Here is a 21,624-nt window from a genome sequence, read left to right on the forward strand (position 1 = left end):
TTAGGAGGCCCAACGCCATGAGAAGAGATGAACTGCAAAGCACCTCTGCAGAACTCTCCCTACAGCAGGTGATCCTTTCAGTTTATCCCGTAAAGCTGCGTAAGGTACAAAACATCTCTTCCATCATTTTTTTTAATTAACACTGATTTTATTTTCATTGATCTCGCTGAGTTTTCACACTTTTGCACAGAGAGCAACCACCATTTTCTAAATGTCCTGAGCTCCTATTTGTAAACAAGACACCCCACTCATATACGCAGACTCTGACCGGTGGTTATGGCACTCAGCCCTGTTTCTTTCACTTCTGCACTTTTTCCCACAATATCTTATACAAGATAACGACACTCTACCCATGACATAGTCGAACCTTCTGCATTAAGGTGAGCATCTCCCACGCTCGGGTCATGCTAAGAAAACAAGTGCCAATGATCACGACATGTCCAAAAAAATGCAGTTTTTCAAGCTGACATACTAAAATATAATTACTATGTGAGTGCATGAAAGAAGCCTCCCCCCTCTGTAATTCATAGCCTCTTTGGAAATAATATTATATTTCAATTTTAAACAAGTACCGCATAACTTGTTTAAGGTTTAAAACTCAAGGTTTTCAAAACACTTGAAAAATACGACCTAAACGCGAATTTCACCCCTTTGCTCACTCCACACTGCAACTACATAACACAACTTCTCTAACAGGATGATCGCTGACATTTTGATTTTCCATTCTGACCAGTTATCTATGCAGCTATTTCAGGTTCCTCTCACCTCATCTCACAGCTGTTTTAGAAAACCCACATACGCTTTGAGTTTCTACAGCTACTTTGAGTTCAGCTATATCTATCGATGAAAGACGGATTACAAAGAGAAAGTATGTTTAGAAACAGGACGCTGAGAAAAAAAAAATACCACAAGGAAATAATTATCCAGTTACAGAGGGACTGAACTGTAACTCATAATTATTTTTTCAGAAGGTCTGAAGACAAGTTTTTTATATGTGTGATTATGTGTGATTTATATATACACGCACATACGCAACTGGACTGGAAGTATCCAAGTAATTTAAAGATATAAGTAGGAGATAATGTATCTGACCTGCAGATCATCAAAGATCCAATGAAGTACCCAGCACAGGCCAATCAAACCATCAGGGATAGATGGCAACGCTTCCCACAGGCAGCTGCTGAAGCAGGAACGCGTGTCCATCCAAGAACCAGCCGTCACGGCACGGGCACCCGCTCCCCTCCATCCTGCTCCCACCGCTTTCCTTGCACCAGGGCCAGCAGGTATCCCAGCTGCACAAGTCCAGCCACTGGAAACGATACCCCACAAAAAGAGCAGAGAGCTCCCTCCCAGCTTCACTCCCTCACTGATTTCACCACAGGGTCGGATGCTCCGAGCTCAGGCCAAGGTGCCAAGCTGCGTGCGCCTTGCAGCAAGAAGCCACTGGATCGTGTTCATCTCACAACGCAGCACCCCGGCTGTCCAGGCTGCTGCAAACAGTAGGAAAAAAACCCTTTTTGCCTGAAAAAGGTGAACAGAGATTTAAAATAATATGCCCTAATGAAGGCACTGGGGAAGGACCTTGGCTGCACAACAGCGTTAACGGCAGGACACCGGGCACTGCTCCCTGCTGCTTCAGCGATGACGAGTAAGCTGAGAAGGCCAGTAAAGGAGGAAGCGCGGGCGGAGAGAAGCGTGCGGCCCCCCGAGCCTTAAATAAGTGTAAATAAGTCCCGCGTGCTCGGCCAAGCGGGGAACAGCCGTCAGCCACAAAGCACAGGAAAACCAGCGGCTCCCTGGGAACGCGGCTGCACCAAGGCAGCCGCATAAAGAAGGCAGGGCTGGACTCAGCACAAGAATTCACAAGCTTCCTGCTTTTGACCTGGTTGGGAGGAAAAAAAAAAAAAAAACACCAAAACACGTGATAATGGCCCCAAAAAGTCTGGCTTAAGCACATTAGGGGCCTTCCTGTGAAACTGTTCCAGAAGGACCTTCCTTACCCAGGCACTTCAAAATCTACCATTGCTGTGCCAGTCTTTACGTGCTCTCTTGCCTATAAAGAACATGTGAACGTTTCAGAATAAAGAACATTTCAGGCCACTCATCAGTTTATAACCAACCTTATAAAACAAAATCAAATACTAGATTAACAGAGGTGCACGTTCAGTGCACCCAGCCCTTAAAGATTATACGGGTTGATAGAGCTTTATGTTTTAGGCTATGAACTGGCTGAGAGACAAATTCTTAACAGTTTTATGAAGTTCTCTTTCCTCTTCTCCAAAACCCCTTTAAAACATGTTCATTCAAAAGAACACAAAACAAAAAAGAAAAGGCAAAAAAACCCTGCATGATGAATTTAAAACGTCATTTCATACGACTTCTTAATTTGGGGAATTAAAGTAATTCTTGAATGGATATTTGCCATACCCTTCCACAAAGCTTAACAATCCTGTGAACATTTCAAAAGCTTCCCTGTCTCTGAGGGTCCAAATGGATAGGAAATTCTTTTAAAATTTAGTCACAGTGTAGGAATTTCTTAAAATCACTAATATTTCATGAAAAGAAATAATTTTATTGTTGTCCAACACATCTGAAGGAGCCTCTCAACATCTGCAGCCTTCTGCTTTGCAAATACTGCACTTGCACTTGGAAAGTGAAAACATTTAGGGTTCTTTGGCACAGAGCGTGCTCAAAACCAGAACGCAGGGACGCGAGACAGGGTGACGCAGCCCCCACCAAGAGGAGGAGGTTTCCTCCCCTCCTCCCCTTCACTCCCTAATTCCCATCACTTCCTTCTCACCAGCTCTAAGGCTCGCGGGATTTGTCTCTAGGCCAACGCTCCTCCTGCACGCTGCAGAAAATGCTGCATCAATTTTACTACAGTATTTTTCTGCTGTGTGAAAAGCCTCATTGGCCTGTGAGAGAGAGCAAAGGTCTGGTAAAGTCCTGGGAGAGCCTTTGGCAGCCCCGATCTGAGCGTTTGAGCTCCTCATAGAAGTGGAGCCCAGCACAGCGTTGCTGACTCCTGTGCAGTATTCACTGCTCTTCTTAAAGACTCTGCTGCTGGCATCAGTAGAAAGAGCATCAAAACATTTATTCAAAAAGCTGACAGCTCTCATATTGGGGAGTAAACTCTCCCAAAACAGAGCACAAATAAAATCTGTGAAATTACTCTTAATAAATAAATAAATAAATAAATAGAATTCCATTGGTTTGAGGCAAGGTTTTGCAGTGATTCCTCTCCACCTGATACCATCTAACTAACTCAAGTGGGGTTGTTTTTTTTGGCTTTTGGGGTTTTTAAGCGAGCAGGTCACGACTGTAATGGTTTCTTTGCAAGCAAGCAGGAGTGGCTACAATATGCCGAATATTTTATGACTGTCTAAAAACAAAGATTATGTTTCCAAACTACCTACCCTTTCTGTCCTTCTGAAGGTCAAGTGTTGCCTTGGCAGTTGTCAGACTGTAAGGATACTCACAGGCACTAAATTTCCTACTTTGTAATATTAAGGGACTTGACCCGTTCTTTTATAATAAGCATAAATGAGGAGGAGAGAGGGAAAAAATGAGATTCTGTAACTGCTCTGAATTTTGAGTCAAGACTCAACAGCTGGTCTAGACTTACAGGCACTGGCCTAGGCTATTTGACCATCTCTCTCTGCAGCACCTATCACTGAAAAGACCGAGTCTAGCGGAAGACTCTCGAGTGCTGCACTCATGGCCAAGGGCGCTGATGGTCCGAAGGAGAACAGCTATCTCTCTGTGGACTTCTGGGCCAAAGCCTCATGGAACCTTTCAGCACTACATTGCTTGAAACTGGTTTCTCAGTGATGCTTTGTATAGGGAATCCAGAAAAAGAAAAAAAGATCTGTAAAATTCCTATCTTCAAGAATGAGTAAAGACACAGAAAACATACGTGCTTCAAGAGCGCTCCTTACTTGTTATGAGCCTTTGACACCTGAAAAACTGCTTTGCTCAGGCACCTGGACACCAACTGCATGGCTGAACCAGGAATAAACAGACATGTGAACTTATATCTCTGTGTAGGAGCCCTATGCTGGTCCCTTCAGGTATGCAGTTCCTGAAAGGATTTTCTCCTATTTCTGACTGTAAGCAGCCAGCACTGGGGCAAGCGATAGACAAGGCAGTAGCTCAAGAGTTTCTTTCAGCTCCCATGCAGGAGTGTAAAGGGACATCTGCCCAGTCAATTTCAGACCATTTTTCTGTGTAAATACTGTCTATACGCTGGGGTCTCCTGATGCCACTGTGAAGAGGTCACGTTATGAGACCCTGGCACTACTGCTCCTCTGCAGGCAGAGCGCAGCTCGGGTTGTTGGTTATTTGCTAGGGCACTATTGCACTAACTGCTTGATACAGCTGCTGACTGGAGCCTGAACAAACTGATTGCCTGCAAAATACCATGAAAGCACAAACTATACCACCTTGTGGCACCTACAGATACATTTGTATTTCATGCTTATCTCTCAAAGTCAGAGCTCACAGCTTTACAATAAATGTGACACTGTTCTGCAAGCTTGCACTGTAGACCTCTGCAAAGAGGAAGAACCACAAGGAAGCCAAAAAAGTCAGAGGGAAGATAAACAGCAATATGGAAATAGTAGCTACAGCATCACACTGAGCTTCCTGAAAATCCAGGAGGGTTTTATACATTTGTAAGAAGAAAAGATGCATTACAGATCCTAGAAAACAGCTTCAAAGAGCAAGACTGATGAATTAAAGTTTCCCACATCCAACACACAGATCTTCTCAGGATACAGAAAATGCTACGTAAAGTGTTGGAGGAAGAGGGAGCTTCCCATTCTACAGGTCGATTAATAAAATCCAGGAGAGTAGTTTCATCGTAAAGAATGCAAGAGTTGTAAAGCAGATAAGGCACCACTGGAATGATTTCAAAACCAATATTCTTTCTACCAAGACAAAGTAGGTGCCCACAAATACTGAAAGCCAGAAGAGCTGCACAGAGATACTCGCACACATCTACTCCGAGCTCCTCTGTCAAGTTTCTCAAAATCACTCCTACAGTAACTCCCTTCACTCTGCTTAGTCTCAGGGGGCTTTCAGAAACCAAACCATTCATAGGCCTATTTCGTCTCCAACTCTATGAAAAAAAAGAATCAAAATATTGCTTTTCTTATAATAAGCTACTAGAGCTGGGTAAGCCTTTTAATTTCTTTTAAGTTGAGCTTTTCTCAAAACTGAAGAATGAAGACACTTATTAGTAAAGTAATATTTTCAGTATTGTTTCTAAAAACTGTGAAACAGAATAAGATAAGAGGGAGATGATAGTCCCTTATTCTGAAAGACAAATCTGGACCTTAAAGGTTGTGTAAATTCAAGCTAAATGGATTACTGCAAGACTATATGAGAAAAGTTGAGCATGAGTCACAAGCATGCATCTATTTCCTAAACCGGTAACAGATAGACTTTTTAGAGCCAGAGATGAGCAAAGTGTACTATAGAAACCTTGCAGCTATAAACTGAGCTTAATGAACACAGCAAATGAGCCAGAAATAGATACACTTGCAAAAATCACAAAACTTATTTGCTTTAGAAAGTCTTGAGCCAGTGAAAGCAGCAGCCAAATGAGCCCAAAGTAACACAGTTCTTTGTATGGCAGATCTAGCAGGCAAGCAGCTTGAGCGACTGCAAGCTAATTTACTTAGAACAGGAGCAGAGAGACACCACAGCATTCCAGCTGTATTACATCAGGAAGCAGCTGAATTTTTAATGTGCTTATTTGCTTCAGGTCACCACACTATGAAGTTTAACTCTGTGCATCTCTGGATACAAATACCCCCAAGTCCTGAAGAGATTAAGATTTAACAGAATCGTCCCATTCAGTCTTACCTGGTTCAGAAGACATTTTTTTTTAATATATTCCACTGCACCGGGAATTGATTTCACACCAGTACCAACCCCATGACAGACTCGCATGTATCCTATTTATAAGATCTGTAAACTGCCAGAAAAGGCTCTTCACCAGATGTTCAATATATGCCGACAGTTTACACACTGGGTCTTTCAGCTCCTCCTCTTTGAAGGCAAGCCTGTTTTCAGAGGAAAAGCGTAAGCGTGCAGCCCCGTCAGCTTAGAGGAAAGTCTGCTCACTATTAAAGAGGAAAAACAAAAAAAAAATCAGCTTATGTAACCTACAAACTCTGGAGAAAGGAGGAGGAGGAGGGAATACTGTAAATTGTTTTGTCTAATGCCTCTGGTCATTACCAATTGCATTCCTCTTGGAAAAGAGAGCAGTACCAAGTTTAACTGCCAGATTACTCAATTTCTCTGGTCGCTAGATAGTTTTCCATTCATGATGCTCATTTCTAACAGTCTTTTCCATTGTATAATGTGTGTTTAAAGTTCTTCTTAGAATGAAATAAACACGACAGGAGTGCACTAGAGCAGCAAAAGATTACATTAGGATTTTTTCCTGAAAATATTAGCTCATTTGGCACAAAATTGCGAGTTAATTAGAAACATTTTAATATAGCATGAGTTAGATACTGTGTTCAAGGGATTGTGTTCAATCAAGACATTGATGAGAATGAATTGTGAATTGTAAAAACATAGATTTTTTTAAAAGTGAAAGGAGCAACTGAAAGGAGAAGTTACTGCAAGAGGCTTTTTTTTTTTCCTGTTTATGTGTGAACTCTCAAAGATCCCTAACTGGCATACCTTCAAACCAGCAAGAGAAAGAAAACGGGCTTTAAATCCAGCCCTGTCAAAGCGGGGAATGTGAATCAGAACGTAGCAGGCAGCTTTTTACTTCACCGCGGCTGAAGTCATCTGCAACCACCGCTCCAAACCGCATCTCTCCGCGGGCTCCTCCAGCAAGGACCGAGGCCTCCCGACGCGCAAGCGCCCGGCGCGACGGCTCCCAAGGACAAGCGCGGAGCCTCGCAGGGAACCCGCCTGAAAAACAACCCGTTGTTGTGAATATTTGCCTACAGTTCTTCACCGAGGAGACAGCTTTCTGGAATGGGGCCGCTAATTAGTTCCTTTCTGTTACAGATGTTCAACTAGTTTTTTTTTTTTTTTTCCCCCAATTACAGTAAAAACAACTGTTATCCTCCTGTTATTTTAAAAACCCAGTGCATCCTCTCCCTGGGATAAACACAGGCGAGTTCTGCACATATGGATTTGAAATCTAGGTAGAACCCACTTTTAGCACTTAAGACACAATTTCGTGTTTGTTGTTTTTGCTTTGGGTTTTTATTTTTAAACTGCTATGATAGGAAGTTGTTGCAATTCCCCATCCTAAATACTCCTTGCAAGCAACTCCCATCTTCTTAAAGGCACACACAATCCTATTCCCCCTGCTGATCGATGCTGGAAATTAGGACAAAAAGTAATGCTAATTGCAGAGGCTGCCTCTCACTTGAGCTCTAGATGGAGTAAATGCACAGCAGAATACTTCTGTTCTCCTAAAGAGCCTCTGGATGCAGCAAAGATAAATTTTATTCCCAATTCCTGCATTACAGACAAACTGCTTTCCCAGCACCCTGCTTTGTCCACCTGCCAGTGAGATTTTGTCAGTCTTTGGTCAGTCCAATGCCCTACAACTCGTAACCCAGAAAAAAAACCCAAGTGGCTTCAATTTTCTCATTTCCAGTCACCCCTCTACACAGACAGAGGAGGGGGGAAAAAAGGTACCTGCGAGCACGATTTGAATTCCTTGCCACACGCCCTCTCCAAAGCTCACGCATAAGCAATGGGAAGGGAGGGAGATGAAATGACCCATTCTTTCACTCTGAAGAGCCCAAAGCGCTGGACTCGACCCCGGGCTGCTCCACGCCAGGTGCTGCCTCCCGGAGCAGAGGGCGTCGCGGCAGGAAGACGGATGCCAGGAGCTTTCCAGGCCACCTCCCAAGGCGGAGCACGGTCAGGGCAGGGCAGCAGAACAGCCCCACGCTGGACAGCTGACCTGGGCAGGGCCTGAAGGACTACACGGAATTCACACAGAAAATGGAAGTCATAGGACGCACGTGACCGATTTTTATTGCTGATGCCACCCGAATTTAAGTTTCCAATTTTCCAGTGAGTAACACACTAGGCTACTGAACTGCAACAGAAATGGCTGCAACATAAATAATAATAATAAAAGCAATCAGTCCCCATAAGCAGTCACGTAAATGCTGGTTACCAACCTTTGCAAGCAGAGAGAGGAGAAGGGGTCCCGCAAGGCCAAGCACAGAGGGGGAGGCTGAGGGGGAAGGGAATGAAAACAGCTCCCGAGCGTCCCTGTTTGGGAAGCGCCCATGGCGTGTTGCAGACAGGGCAACCCGGTATGTGTGGGAGGGACGACATTTGAGCACTGCTCTCTGCGGTCACTGACATTCACGGCAGGCACGAGGCAGAGGACAAGCCACAGAGCAGGGCTCTGGGCAGCCCCGACAGGCCCACGTGTTCCTGCCCCTCAGGCTCTCCTGTAACTTGCAGCGCACACGGAGAGCAGCCTCGGACACGGAGAGCAGCCTCGGCTCCTCCTCAAGGAGAGAGGGGGAATTTTGCAAATATGAAGGCAGCTGGGGTTTTATTTCACTTTCAAAAGCACCAACAGATACAAAACAGCTTCCAGACCCCAAGTGCAAAATACGTATTTGACTCCTCTCTGAAAAAGGTTAAAGAAAAAAATTATCTCTGATTAGCTAGCAGATAAGGGGATTTGGGGGAGATTAGAAAAGCTACAGTGGGGACATCCCACTAACCTCTTCTCCCCGGTCACTCTCGAGTTTTATATCCAGCTTGGCTTGCTCTGGTAAAAGCAGAAAGGGTCCAGAGCACCAACTGCACAGCACCCCTGCATGGTCAAACCTCTGCTGTAACCTCACTGACGGGAGAAGCAGCTACCGTCCCACCTGCCCTCACAGCGTACCTGCACACTTTAAAGAAAACGTCATTAAAGAATAAAGTTACTTTCATTAAATTTCCCTACAAGCAGATGAAGAGGTATAGTGAATAGCTATTTTAAATAAAACGTTCTCATTTGTGGGCAATTTAATACCATGCTATTAAGCACTTGCTGGTATACAGTATGAATAAAATTACTCAAATCAACATGTTTTTGGCCCAGAGACACCTGTAGCAGACTTAAACTCTATGAAATTAATTTATGCCAAAATGAAATCACATACAATGAGCCATTGTATGTAAGGCTTATTGTATGACCCAATTGTTTCAGGAATTAAGAGTTTATACAAATGTTTCACAATAAATATACAGCACTTACTCTGCTTTCCACCTCCAAGTGCTCTTGAAACTCATTTCACAAGCCCTCTCTCACAGATATCTTCCCCATTTTGCAAATAAGGGAACTTAAATTATTTGCTTGAATCTTTTGAATATTCTTATCAGCTAACCTGATGAAGCTGGGGTTGACAGAGAAGTCACGTGCCTATGAGGGCTGTTATGAAACCTAAAAAGATGGAACAAAGCATCCAGGAGCTTGGACAATCTCCCATACTGACACACATCCCCAAAAATAAATTAGCTCATATGACATCGAATCATAAACTGACATTCAGCACCTCTGCCTTCAAAAGGGTTTTTTTTTTATCCCATGCAAAGGGTGGGTAACCCCAAATGTCACTCTGGCAGATGGGTCACAGCTGGAGCACTCGTGAACATCAACAGATCAGTGCTCTGCATTGAAAGCAATCCCTGCCCCTGCCTTTTTCTCCCCTGTGACATCCTCTAAGAAGCTCCAATAGTCTGAAAAAGGCAAAAAGCAACAACTAAAAGGCTTCTGTAGGGCAGGTGTGACTGGCTCATACCATACCCTATCCATCTGCCTTTTGCTTTACACCCCAATGCTTCAAAAAAACACACTAGTTTGGCCCTGAGCAGAAATGAAAACAAGCTTTGTGCCCGTGCCCAAGCAGATTTCAAGGTGCTGTTAAAAACCTGAGCCAGGGGCCCTGCACTTGTGTGCAGAGGGGCTCAGTTTGGGATCAGCTAGTGAGATTCCCCCTCCACCCGCCTTGTCCCACTCTGAGCCCCCTTCCGTACGACCTCCTACATCATCCTGCCCTTTGCTTGAGTCTTGGGATAATCTAAAATCAGCAACAAGTCTTCAAAATGTGGGAGAGGGTCACCCTGACCCAGGCATGCTGCACGAGGAGGGCCAGCGGCCTCGCTGTTTCGGTCCCTCCCGCCTGCATCTCCTAGCTGTACTGAAGCGGTGACCGTCGTCCACTTTGTTTGAGAGCCAAGAATACGAAGGGCTCGGTTTTGCCCAAGGGTTCAAGCAAGCCCTAACACTGCTGCCCTGTGGTTTCCTTGATAGTAAAGGAGGACCCGACGGGCGCTTCCTGCCTGTGATCACCACAGAGTAGAACTGCAGGGCCTAAACATGGCAGCAAAGCAAACGGCTTTAAAAATAATACAAAAATAAATAATAATAATAAAAAAGGGATTGGGCAGCCAACCACCAAGAGCTACAAATGAAGAAAACCACATGAGTATTCAGCAGTTTCCCTTTCTGCCAAGGAAAGGAAGCAGGTGACACCCTCAAGGAAGTGGTTAACGTTATAGCTGCCTATCAGTTAATGTCTCTGCTACCGAAACATGCCAGGTCCCCCTTCCCTCGTTCCGGCCGCCACCTGCGGGCACGTCCCCCCTCACAGAAACACCACAGCCCGCGGCGGCAACGGGCGCCCCCGACCGCCACAAGGGCTCCTGGGACGGGCCGCGGTAGCTGCGGAGCCTTCGCAAGGGCCCGCGCGGGGTCCCCGGCGGGTCACGGTGCGCTCGGCCGCCCCATCCCGCCCCATCCCCTGGAGAGAAGCGAGCGTGAGGGTCGGCGTGCAGCCCAGGAGCGCGGGGTCACCACGTTGGTGGCACAGGGCCAACCGGCTGCTCCCCTCCGCGCTGCGGCTCCCGTCTGGCAGCAGGGCAGGCCGGTCTGGCTCACCAGCCTGCCAAGGAAAGGGCTACTAGTGCCCATCCTGCTGCAAAACACAGCCCTGGAGTCCACCCCCAGCTCTGCTGGATCACCTGCAAGGACGCAAGACAGGCCGACTCTAGGCAGGTGTGATGTACAATCCCTCTACCACAATTAGCAAGCAAATAGCAGCAGTTTTGCATCACTTCTGTTTGTTTGTTTGCTCAGCTGCTGAAGGCTACATGCCCCAAAGAGAAAACCGTCCTAGTGGTGCGAAACCCCCAAAGACCGGGAACAAAAGTCCTCTGGGGAAGCGTTCTCCTTTTTGTCCCAGGTGTGCGGAGCACTTGCCACTGCACCATCTGGCTCTGTAACTTGCTCCAAGTACTACAGCAATACAAGCAATTAAAAAAACCTCTCCAAACAAATAATTCAATGGTCATCGCTCTACAAAACCAAAGAACTAAACAAAACACCTATGTGTGCCAAGTCGTTGACATCTGGACTAGCAGCACTTGCAGGAGGGATGCACTGGGAATTGCAACTGCACAATTTAGTCTAACTTTACAAAGCTGGTTATTTGTAGCTTAAAATATTTCCAATGCTCTAAAAAATATATCCAGGAGGACTTTTGTGGTTCATTTGTTAACTAATCTTCTCTAACAATGAAAAATAATCACTTGTTAAAGGATTTTTATTTTTAACATGGGAGGTGGTCACAGGCTTTGCCTCTATCAGCTTGGGCTTGACTTGCCAATTTCCTCTGTTTAAAAAAAGCCCTGAACATTTCTTATCCTTCTTTTTTTTTTTTTTTAAATCACATTTAGTTTTTTACAGAATTGAGAGAAAACCTTCATGCTGTCATGATCTACCAAGAGGGAAATCACTATTGATAGGGCTGTCCACCCTATTGCACTAACCCATATTTAGCAAATAAACGCGAACAGGAGGCCCCGTGACCCAGGAGCTCTGCCTGGTCCCGTGTTGTCCCCACCGCCTTCCACCCCGCATCCCTCCCGCTGCAAGACGGCTGCTCCTCCAGGCGGCTCCTCCGCAGCTGCGGCCTCCTCCCCGGCGGCCGAGCCGCAGCTTTTCCTGCCAGCCGGGATGCGGAGCCAACTAACAAAGCCCGGCGGAGCGGGGCCGGCAGCGGAGCGCCGCCGGGGCCTCCCCAGCTAGCGACACGGCCCCGGTTGTCACCACCTGGACATGTTAAAGGGGGGTGGGGGGAAAAAAGGAGAAACAGAAGACAGACCGGGAAAAAAGAAAGGAAAAAAAGGAAAAGAAGAAAGCCGTGACTGTAATACAACTCTAATAGTGTTGTGTCACCCATCTTTACTTGCCTTCACAGACTGAATATATATTGCTCCCTTAACATCTCCACAAAACAGCTTAAAACACAGACTGCCACTTTCCAGTGAATTTAGCTGCTAGGATTAGGATTTTACTTAAATTTAGCAGTTTAGCAAATGTCTGCATCCACATTTTAAAGATTACCTGTGCCATGCTGGAAATCAAAGGCAGCAGAAAGACTTGAAAGTGAAAGAGGTCAGAACGCAGTGACAATGATTTTGTTTCCATATACCAATATCATTGAAAAAACAAATTTGTGAAGAAACAGACTATTAAAAAATAAGGTGCAAATTATTCTTGCTTTTAGTTAATTAAAAAAAAATAAAAAATAAAAACAGCATGAAAGAACATCCCACACCAGTAGGACACATCAGTACATTTCCAGAGCACATTAAACAGGGTTAGAAAAATGACCATCCAGACAAAAGTTCTGTGTCTGAAAGGAACCAGAAGCAAATGCTTAGATACCATATGGCAGAAGGCAGCAAATACATGATGATCCTTCCCTTGGTTCTACAGCTTTTAGCATCAGTTCTTTAGGGATCACCTGAATCAGGAGATGCCATGGTGTCTACCAGCTGCTGACAAACTCTCCATGAATTTGTTTAATCTCTTCCCAAATCCCATTTATACTTCTGGCAAATAATATGTGACAACTTAAACGATTTTTAACCTATTCTACCTTAACTCTGTATGCATCTTGGAGAAGAGAAATTTGATGGCATGATACTGTTGCCCTTCCCCTTCTATCCTTCACCACTGACCTCATCACTCTGTAAGAAGCCCCAGACTCTTTCCAAAGCACATTGCTTCCTAAAAACATCTCATAACAGGAAAAAAAAATCCACTGTTTGTGCCTATTTCATCTTGTTTCAAATATACAAATAAGTTTAGTCCTTCAGCTTAATCTTTTGGCTGTTTTCTTCCAGTTCATCTAACCTTGCTAAACCCATATTTCACATCTTAGTGCAATAAAGGTGCAAGACCAGAGACAGCTGTGACTTTTTACTTTTATATAGTTACAATGAAGGTTAAACACCCTCAGCGGAGACCATCAGCACTAATGAAACTATAATTTCCTTTAAACTACTGCTACTCACACCCCAGCCCTCACCAGACAGACAGTAATAGCTTTTCATCTTTTTTTTAATACAAAAGCAATCAATAAGCTTTTCCCAACATTGATTTTACCGCTATCTATAAACTCTAAAAACCTTGAATAAGAGAAGGTGCCAGCACAAGACAGAGTTAACTTTCATTCTTGTCTTTCCCATGGAAGAAGATTTTAAAATTCCACTCAATTTTAAGACAAGCTACATTACAGCAGTTTCAGTAACCTACAAAGAGATCCATGTTCATACACTGAAACACGACAAATAAACTACCTTATTTAGGTACTATAGGTAAAACATTGAAACAGCTTTCCTGTTTCAACATCTGTTTGAAACATTGAACAGTTTTTCCTTCTGATAATTACTGTGTCCTGTGCATGGTTTTCTGTATCATTCAGAATTGGTTTCTAGATGCTTAGTTTTAATATTAACATTTGCACCGAAAGAGATCTAATACTCAATTGCAATAATATCACCTTTCTTTTGCCTTCATGGATGATCACATGAGCAGCGTGCATTAAGTAGAAGATACATATACACACACACACACAGAAATCTCAGCTACCAAAGGAAGCTTTAATCTCGTATTAATCAGCAAGCAAAAAGCACTCGACAGTTTCCAGAATTTTCCAACAGGAAAATTTTCAAATATTCTAAGTCATGCCAATATAACATCAACAGTAAGACAAGTCTACAAAGTTATGTCTATTTTCAAGATGGACTAGATTTTATCCTTGATAAATGCGCCTTCGTGGACACACATCAAAACAAAACAAAACAAAAACCCTCAAGTAATCATTATATTATGCCAGAAGCCAGTGCAAGAAGCAGAACAAGCAGCTAAACGGGGGAAAAATGGCAAGCAGGCTTTTTAGCTATAATGTCTAGACCAGTTTTTAAAACAAGATAACTTACCAAAGGAAGAAGATGCTAATAGACAGTAGAGCAGTACAGTATTACTAACAAGTGCAGTCAGTGTTCACACTGGTAAATGTGAACATTTCATCCTTATTAGAATCTGTTTGGTTTCCATTCACCACCAAGTCTTCTATTTTATTTCGACTTAGTAAGCATCCTTAGCTGTAAGAGCTCCACATGTAAAACTGAGTCACAGAGAAATCTTGACAAGCCAAAGGACAAAAAGACCTGCCAGCTGCCTTACAGTGCGCGTCCAAGTCATAACAGCAAAATATGGCTCCAAGCAATGGCATGAGTAAGAGTTACTGAAGAGAACTGACATAAAATACACTCATGGAAAATACTCATCAAAATTTATCTGGCACCTATAACTGCCAAAGAACTATTAGAGCGGCAAAGAAAAGTGGCATAGGGTGTTTGTTTTTTTTTTTAATAATAATAAAAAAGGGTAATCTCATCTAGTCTGTGAAGCCTTCAGATATTTTAGCTACCTTAACAACAGCTACACATTTGTCCACCACGTTGAATGCAGCATCCATCTTTTTCTTCTTCCAGGTAATACAGTTGTCTCAGTCTTAATGCAACTGATGCAAGTGTGCCATGGGAGGCCTTCACCCACTACGCTGAATTACAGACAAGATGTTTTATGCTTTCACTTGTCTTCTTTAGCATCAGTGACCTTTTTAAGATGACAAAGACAAAAATGTTAACTTATCTGAAAGTGATGGGAAAGGAGAACACCAGAGACGCAGGGACTGAGAAGGAAACACTAGGAAGGAAAAACTCAAGGTAAAAAGTTCAATCCCTGCCCAGCAGGAATACCTCATTACGAGATCAATTTGTTCTTTGAAGGAGCATCAGAAAGTCTGAGTCTATTTGCTCTACCAGTCAAGCAGCAGCAGTGATCTATAGCACTCCTGGGGACAGCACACCATGCTAGTTTAAGCAGGCAAAACAAAAGCCCTAGCTGTAGAAGAGACAGGAATTCAGATCTCCTGAAGCCCCATCCCCAACTTAGGCAGAATTCATGAGCCTTTGTTAGGAAGGTCTGCTCAGATACAATCACAGCTACCAAAATTTATAAAGTCCAAGTAGACCAGATCTTCACAGCTACAGCCACAATTTCTGCTTATTTGGGCAAGTGAATGTGGATATTCTTCAAAAAGTTTTATTAAAAGTACAAATGGAATCAATAAGCTGGAGTACTTTAACACCAAGGTTAGCTGCACTTATATGAAGTTTTCATGAAGGTGAGTGCTGCTTCCTAGAAAGCCACAGAATCAAAGCAGTAATCAAAAGCATGCAGCAGGCTTCTGCTGCATAAACAACAAGCATTAAAAAAATGCTGCAAAGGACTCTCAGAAGGGCAATATCCGGAAAAAGCATTTTTACAATTTAAGTGCAAATTTCTTGCCTGAAAGCACAGTCATGTCCTGCAAAAATGTTCCACAATAATTTCTTTGTAAACATGGGTGCTTAATATAAAGGACTACTCCTTTATTCCTGGTTATTAATTGGTAACACACAAGATGGTATCTTTAATCAAATGTAGAATGAAGAAATTGTCTTGCAGTTTATCACTATATTTAATAAAATTACCCTCTAGCAAAACATCCATAAAGTATGCATGTTCAGTAATGGACACAGATTTATGAACTAACTCAATTATATTTTCTGCTGTGTGTGGAGTTATAGTATTAATTATTCAAAAATATTAAGATAAATACCAAGACTTCACAGGAATATTCTCAATTCCGTCATTTTTTACAACCCAGTAGTGGGTCAGAGAACCCTCACTGATTTTAAAAAACACACACGAAAATTAAGTTTGGAAGCTCTGAGGGTTATGTGCTTGAAGCCCCTACTCTAGTGGAGCTAACTTCAAAAGTTGGATCAGGATCCTGTCAATTGTTAAATATCTCCATGGCTGGAGATTCCCCAGCTTCTCTGGGCACCAAACACTGCATCGGTCTTAGAGGGAAGACTTTTTTTTCCTCGTGTCCAAATGAAATTTTCCCACTGCAATTTTTTCCCACTGCCTCTTGTCCTTCCCTGGTGTGACTCCAAGAAGACTCTCTGTCTTCTTTAAAGTCCCCAACAGATAATTGAAGATTGTAATTAGATGTCCCCATAGCCTTCTGGAGGGTAAACAAGCTCCCTTCTCAACCTCTCTGAGGATGTCATATGCGCTGGCCCCTCCAACCAGTGAAGCGACTCTCTGCTTCAGTTTGACAAGAGACTTTGGCCATGCAGACAGTCAGCAGCAATACCAAGGGAGAACTGCACATCATCAACAGAAATATTCATAAGCAACCTACTAAATGTGCCTCAAATATTTAACAATTTCACTACTAGGGAGCAACCTTTTATTGAATTTCTTTGTATTTTCAGTTCTCCTGTTATACGTTAACCAGATCCAATCAAAAGACATCAGTGGTTCACAACATACGGCACTGATCAATAGGAAAGCAATCAACTCACAAACAGTATTTGCGGTGCATGCGGCTTATAAAGGCATTCTTTAACCTTGATACAAGACCAGTAAGTATCCTTGGCCTGCAAATACACCCTTCCCTCCTCCCCAACAGTAGCAGGACCATGCAAGGCCCATGCAATGGGCATGTGCACAGGGACTGGCACAGGTCAGAAGGGCCCGTGCCTGGGGGCTTCTCCTCAAGTCTGTCAGGACTTGAGGACTTTTCTTCCCTCTGAACCAAAATTTGTCTGTTTTTTAGTCTCTTCTGCTCATTCCATGAAGCACATTGTAGTAATGACTTTTGGTCATATACTGCAGTTTAAAGTTCCTTTCCGACAGCCTGTAAAAACTAGCTTCTAAGTGTGCCAAACAAAAAGTCCACTGAATGTCTAAATGAGACTTAAATATCTTTGTTGTGGCGGTGGTGAAGGAAACTCAGTGACCAAATAGCTCCTTCCAATCCTGAGTTCCACATCCCCAAATGTGCTCTAGTTCTTGCTTTGCTCAGCTCTTCATGACAAAGTAACCAATTCCCACATCTCCCACATGTCCAAGTCATGCTCCTATAGCTAAAACAGCTAATCATTGCACATAATAAGAGCAAGCAGAGGAAGCGAAAAACTAAAAATTAAAAATAACTGCACTTCAAGATATTCTGCTGCTAGCTCCTCTAGGTCACTTCCCCCCACCCATCTCTTCTGCCAATTGTGAAGTCTGAGCAATGAGTACCTTGGCGGAATGTCTTCTTAATTCACTTGCAGAATAGCTCTGAGTCTTCAGGTTCCTCAGCTGGTCATTGTAATAACAAAGAACAAAAGTACTTCTCTACTAAATGCAGCCTCCTCCAGAAAAGACTATAAAACACCTGACACAATTCATTGTTGTCCTTTATCCTGTCACTTTCTCACATTTAATTATCCACAATCTCACAGCATCAGTTCAAAACAGTGTTCTGCACATTAAATGATCGAAGCACACTATATGGTTAAAGCACATTAAATGATTTCACATTTTCTAAAATCTACAGCAATTGCTACAGCAATTTCCAGCACCCTCAAAAAGAGTGCTAATGCCTGCATTTGTCCCTCCCATACGATGCAGAAAAGACCCAAGCAGTTTTGCCTTGCCAAGGCCTTGTGAGCTGACCAACAGTAGCAGCAGTGCCTGTGTCAGCAGGTTTTCCCTCCCACACGCAGTGTCCCGAGGGCTCCGGTCTTTCATGCGACTTGCAAGCAGAACAGTTTGTAAACAGGCACCCGGGCTCTCCAAACCAGTTAGCTGTGCAGAGGGAACTGCAACTTGCAGCTTCAAAGCAGCCATGCTTGTCTAGGGAGACAGTACAGAGGTTGGGCTTGTTTTTGTTTTTCTTTAGTATTTTGAATTCAAAATGTGCTAGTAGATTGCAAGGAAAGAAACAAAAAAAAAAGTGGAGCTGAAACTTAGCATGCTCTGCCAGTTAGTAGCCTGAACACAGTGTATAAATAAACCCAAGCCATGTCAAACAGCATTCCACAGTAATGTGTCAAATGAGAAGCAGAAAGACTTGTCTGTTTGAAGAAAACAATTGTGTTCACTTGATATGCAAGCCAGTCTCTCCTATACATCAACTGAGGATTTTACCATTTAATGACAAGTCCCCCTGAAAGCTTGGTAGGTACAAATACTACAAACAGGACCATGAAAAAATCCTCTGTGTACTAGGTTGTATTGCCAGACACTGTTTAGCTAGGAGTTCATTCAAAGTGAAAGATGAGGTACCAAAATCGAGCTTACCTCCTAAAAAAACAGTACAGAAAAAATATCAGTCGGTACAAACCATGACCTCTGCTGGACCTCAAAATACAATATTCTAGAATAAATCACCTTCATGAGATCATGTGAGAGATTATACTGACTCTCATTTGTCTGCATGAATCATAAAGCCAATGGCCACTTGTAATAATCTACCACAGATAAAAAATATCTTTAAAAAATCATTAATTTCAAACAGACATTTAACAGTTCCTCCATTACATGGTAATGAAATGTCTACTATCAATGGCCAGATGCTCAAATGGATTAAACAGTGTTTAGCCTTTAAACCCTGCATCTGTAAATCAAGACTGACCTAGTGACCCAAAGCAAAATTTAATAATAAAGAAGTACTTAACAGACGCATATAGATCATTCCAAAAAACAACAGAAATTGTTTGTGCAAAGCCTGTTTGGACGTACAGACAGAGCTGATGAGGGGAGATAATGAGCAGAGCTGGAGAATGCCAAATGTGGAGTCCCCTATTTATCCTTGAAGCCGCTTTGGCAGAGGCAATGGGAAAGCGAGCTTCCCAACAGAGCGCCAGCGAGCAGGCTGCAGAGATCACCTCTGCAAGGAGGGGGCCACCAGACATTACCTTTATGTCAATACGATGGCTGTTTCCTGTCAAGACTTGCCAATGAGACAGTAATTCGCATCCACAGGGACTGAACTCTGCAGTCAAGAGCTACCTGACGAGGCACAGATCAGAGAGCAGCAACATCCCACATGCCCCACCAAATAACCCCAGGGTGGTCCCCCCTTCCCTTGCTCCGGCCTTCCGCTCGGGCCGAGGTGGCACAACAAGGGACAAAGTCTAATTGCTTTTCAAGGACAAAAGCCAATCTGTTTCCTGCACTTCTAACAGCACCATGACAGCCATGCAGCTGGCATGTGTGAGCAAGTCCACTGCAGTCCATTAAAAACAAGCTTCACCTGTTTCAGCAGCAACAGAATATTTGCATTTTGGAGAGGAAAGAAGCATTTTTTAAGGCATTTAATTACAAAGATGATACAAGCTTCTATCAAGAATATTTGCCCAGCTCCCCCAGTGTGCAAGTGCCACATGACATCTGAAAGGACTTCATGCATATGGACTGGGCTCCCATAAGCATGAGAAAAGCTCCTATGCCCCTGACAGTTTAAGTGCTTAAAGAAATAAACTCCCCTCAACCCACATGCACACTTTTGCTAGACACTAAGTCTTACAAAGCATCTTGTAGATTAAAAATTTACCACTGTCACATATGTTGCAATAGTGACCTATTAACCACATTTGCAAACTTTCCTGCCAGGCTCCCATGTACTGACATTGTAGTGCATAAAAGCCGAAGGCAGAATCAGCAGAACCAGGACTGACAGAGCTTTAATTAAAAAGCAGTAGCTTCCCCTATACCAAATAAAAATGGCAGTCCAGGCAAGACAGATGCAGCAGAAGAGCTTTATTTGAAAGGAAAAGCCTATACCTGCACAAGTAATGTTTTAGCTTAGTATTTTAAGTACAGCGGTACTCTAGGAAATTAATTTTAGTGCCCCTCATTTAAGCCAGCTATAATTTGAATGTCATACGAGCATTAGCCATGCATGAAATCTTTTCTAAACAATCCTACCTTGGTACAACAGAAATGTCTTTCATAGGACACACAAACCTTGCAAGTATATAGTCCTAATTTTATTCTCTTTAAATGACATCTGCCATCAAAACACAATATTAACAGAGCATCCAGCAAACTTGTCTAAAGTCCCTATGCAATTCATCCATATAGGAGATAGGCTGCAAAATGCATGGTCAGTGAGCGAGGTAGAGGCAGAGGGTGAGCAAAAGGAGTGAAAAACCTGACGCTGCATTCTGCCTTCCCTACATTGCTTTCTCTGAACTAACTGCACACAAAAAAACTAAAGCCCTTGCACATCCATTGTATCACCAGGTCGGCTTCAACACTCTCCTCAACCTTCACTCCAGGACGAGAAACGAACACGTACCACATCCCAAATCCCTTCAAATAAAGAGCAATCAAGGCACGTAAATCAAACAGATGTGGCAGCGAGCAGTATTTTGCAGAGACGAGAGATGCGAATTGCTCCATTTGCGTCGCTTCGACCGGTTATTGTTCTGACTTACGACTCGAACAGCCCCGAAATAGGCTGCTCCAGCCGAAACGAGCAAACCCCCCGATACAAACGCTACCCCCGCACACACACACACGCGCTCTTGGCAGCGGCCGAGGCGGTGAATTGCCGGGGCACCGCAGCCGCAGCCGCCTCGACCAAATCCCGCTCGGCACGCGGCGCGCGCTCCGCACCGACCTCACGGGAGCCGCGCTCGCTCCTCTCGGCCAGACACCATGGAGCAGCCGCGGTGGGATCCTCTCAGGCGCTCCCGCAGCCGGCGAGCCCCAGCCTGCCGCGGCCGCCCTCCATCGCAGACGCCTGCGGGCAGCACCCGCTCGCTGGCTTTCGCTGCCTCCCCGCGCCGCCAGGATAATCACATTCCGGCGGGGAGCGAACAGATGGCAGGCTCCATGGTAACCGCTCCTCGCCGGCTACCGGCGGCACTGGGAAGCGATCCGGGAGCGGGCAACAAGCGCTCTTTGTGCTCAGGCCTTGGCCAAGCTGGCGGCGGGCGGCAGCCTCCAGCGCTCGCCGGGCACGTCTAGAGCAGGTGCCTGGATGGTGCTGGGGGCACCTTCCTCAGAGCGCCCCACGCCGCCGGCCTGCTCCCTGACGCTGCCCGCGTCACGGAGGGGAGGAAGGGGCTAAAGCAGCCCCACGGAGGGGAGGGCGCGGGGGGCGTGTCGGGAAAGGCTTCTCCGCCTGGATGTGCTGAGCCCCGCGCGACGCGGAATCCCCGCGGGCGGCTCCGGGAGGCGGGAGGGAGGAAGGCGGTGTTCAAACGGTCTTGTGGGCAAACTCGCTTGGGAAGAGGAGATTTGGGAGTTAAATGCTCCCCGAGGTGCATAGGACCCTTTCTCAAAATACCTACTAAATGAGGGTGCAGAGGGGAAAAAAAAAAAAAAGAAAAAAAACCCACAGTACAAAGCCTAGTATTTCATGGCCCGAATGTGTTGAC

General features: G+C 44.3%; 1 protein-coding gene across 1 annotated transcript in view; it reads right to left on the reverse strand.

Moving 5' to 3' along the window:
- Positions 1 to 21,144, reverse strand: part of FGD4 (FYVE, RhoGEF and PH domain containing 4) — a 65,489-nt gene extending 44,345 nt beyond the window's left edge. Inside the window, exon 1 of the mRNA XM_088521543.1 lies at positions 20,862 to 21,144. The gene's annotated coding sequence lies outside the window, so the exon portion shown is untranslated. The remainder of the gene's footprint in view (positions 1 to 20,861) is intronic.
- Positions 21,145 to 21,624: the final 480 nt, after the last annotated feature.

This window comes from Tinamus guttatus, unplaced genomic scaffold (genome assembly GCF_059628265.1).
Source record: "Tinamus guttatus ecotype Peru unplaced genomic scaffold, ASM5962826v1 Tinamus_guttatus_pri_ptg000125l, whole genome shotgun sequence".
NCBI classification, from domain to species: domain Eukaryota; kingdom Metazoa; phylum Chordata; class Aves; order Tinamiformes; family Tinamidae; genus Tinamus; species Tinamus guttatus.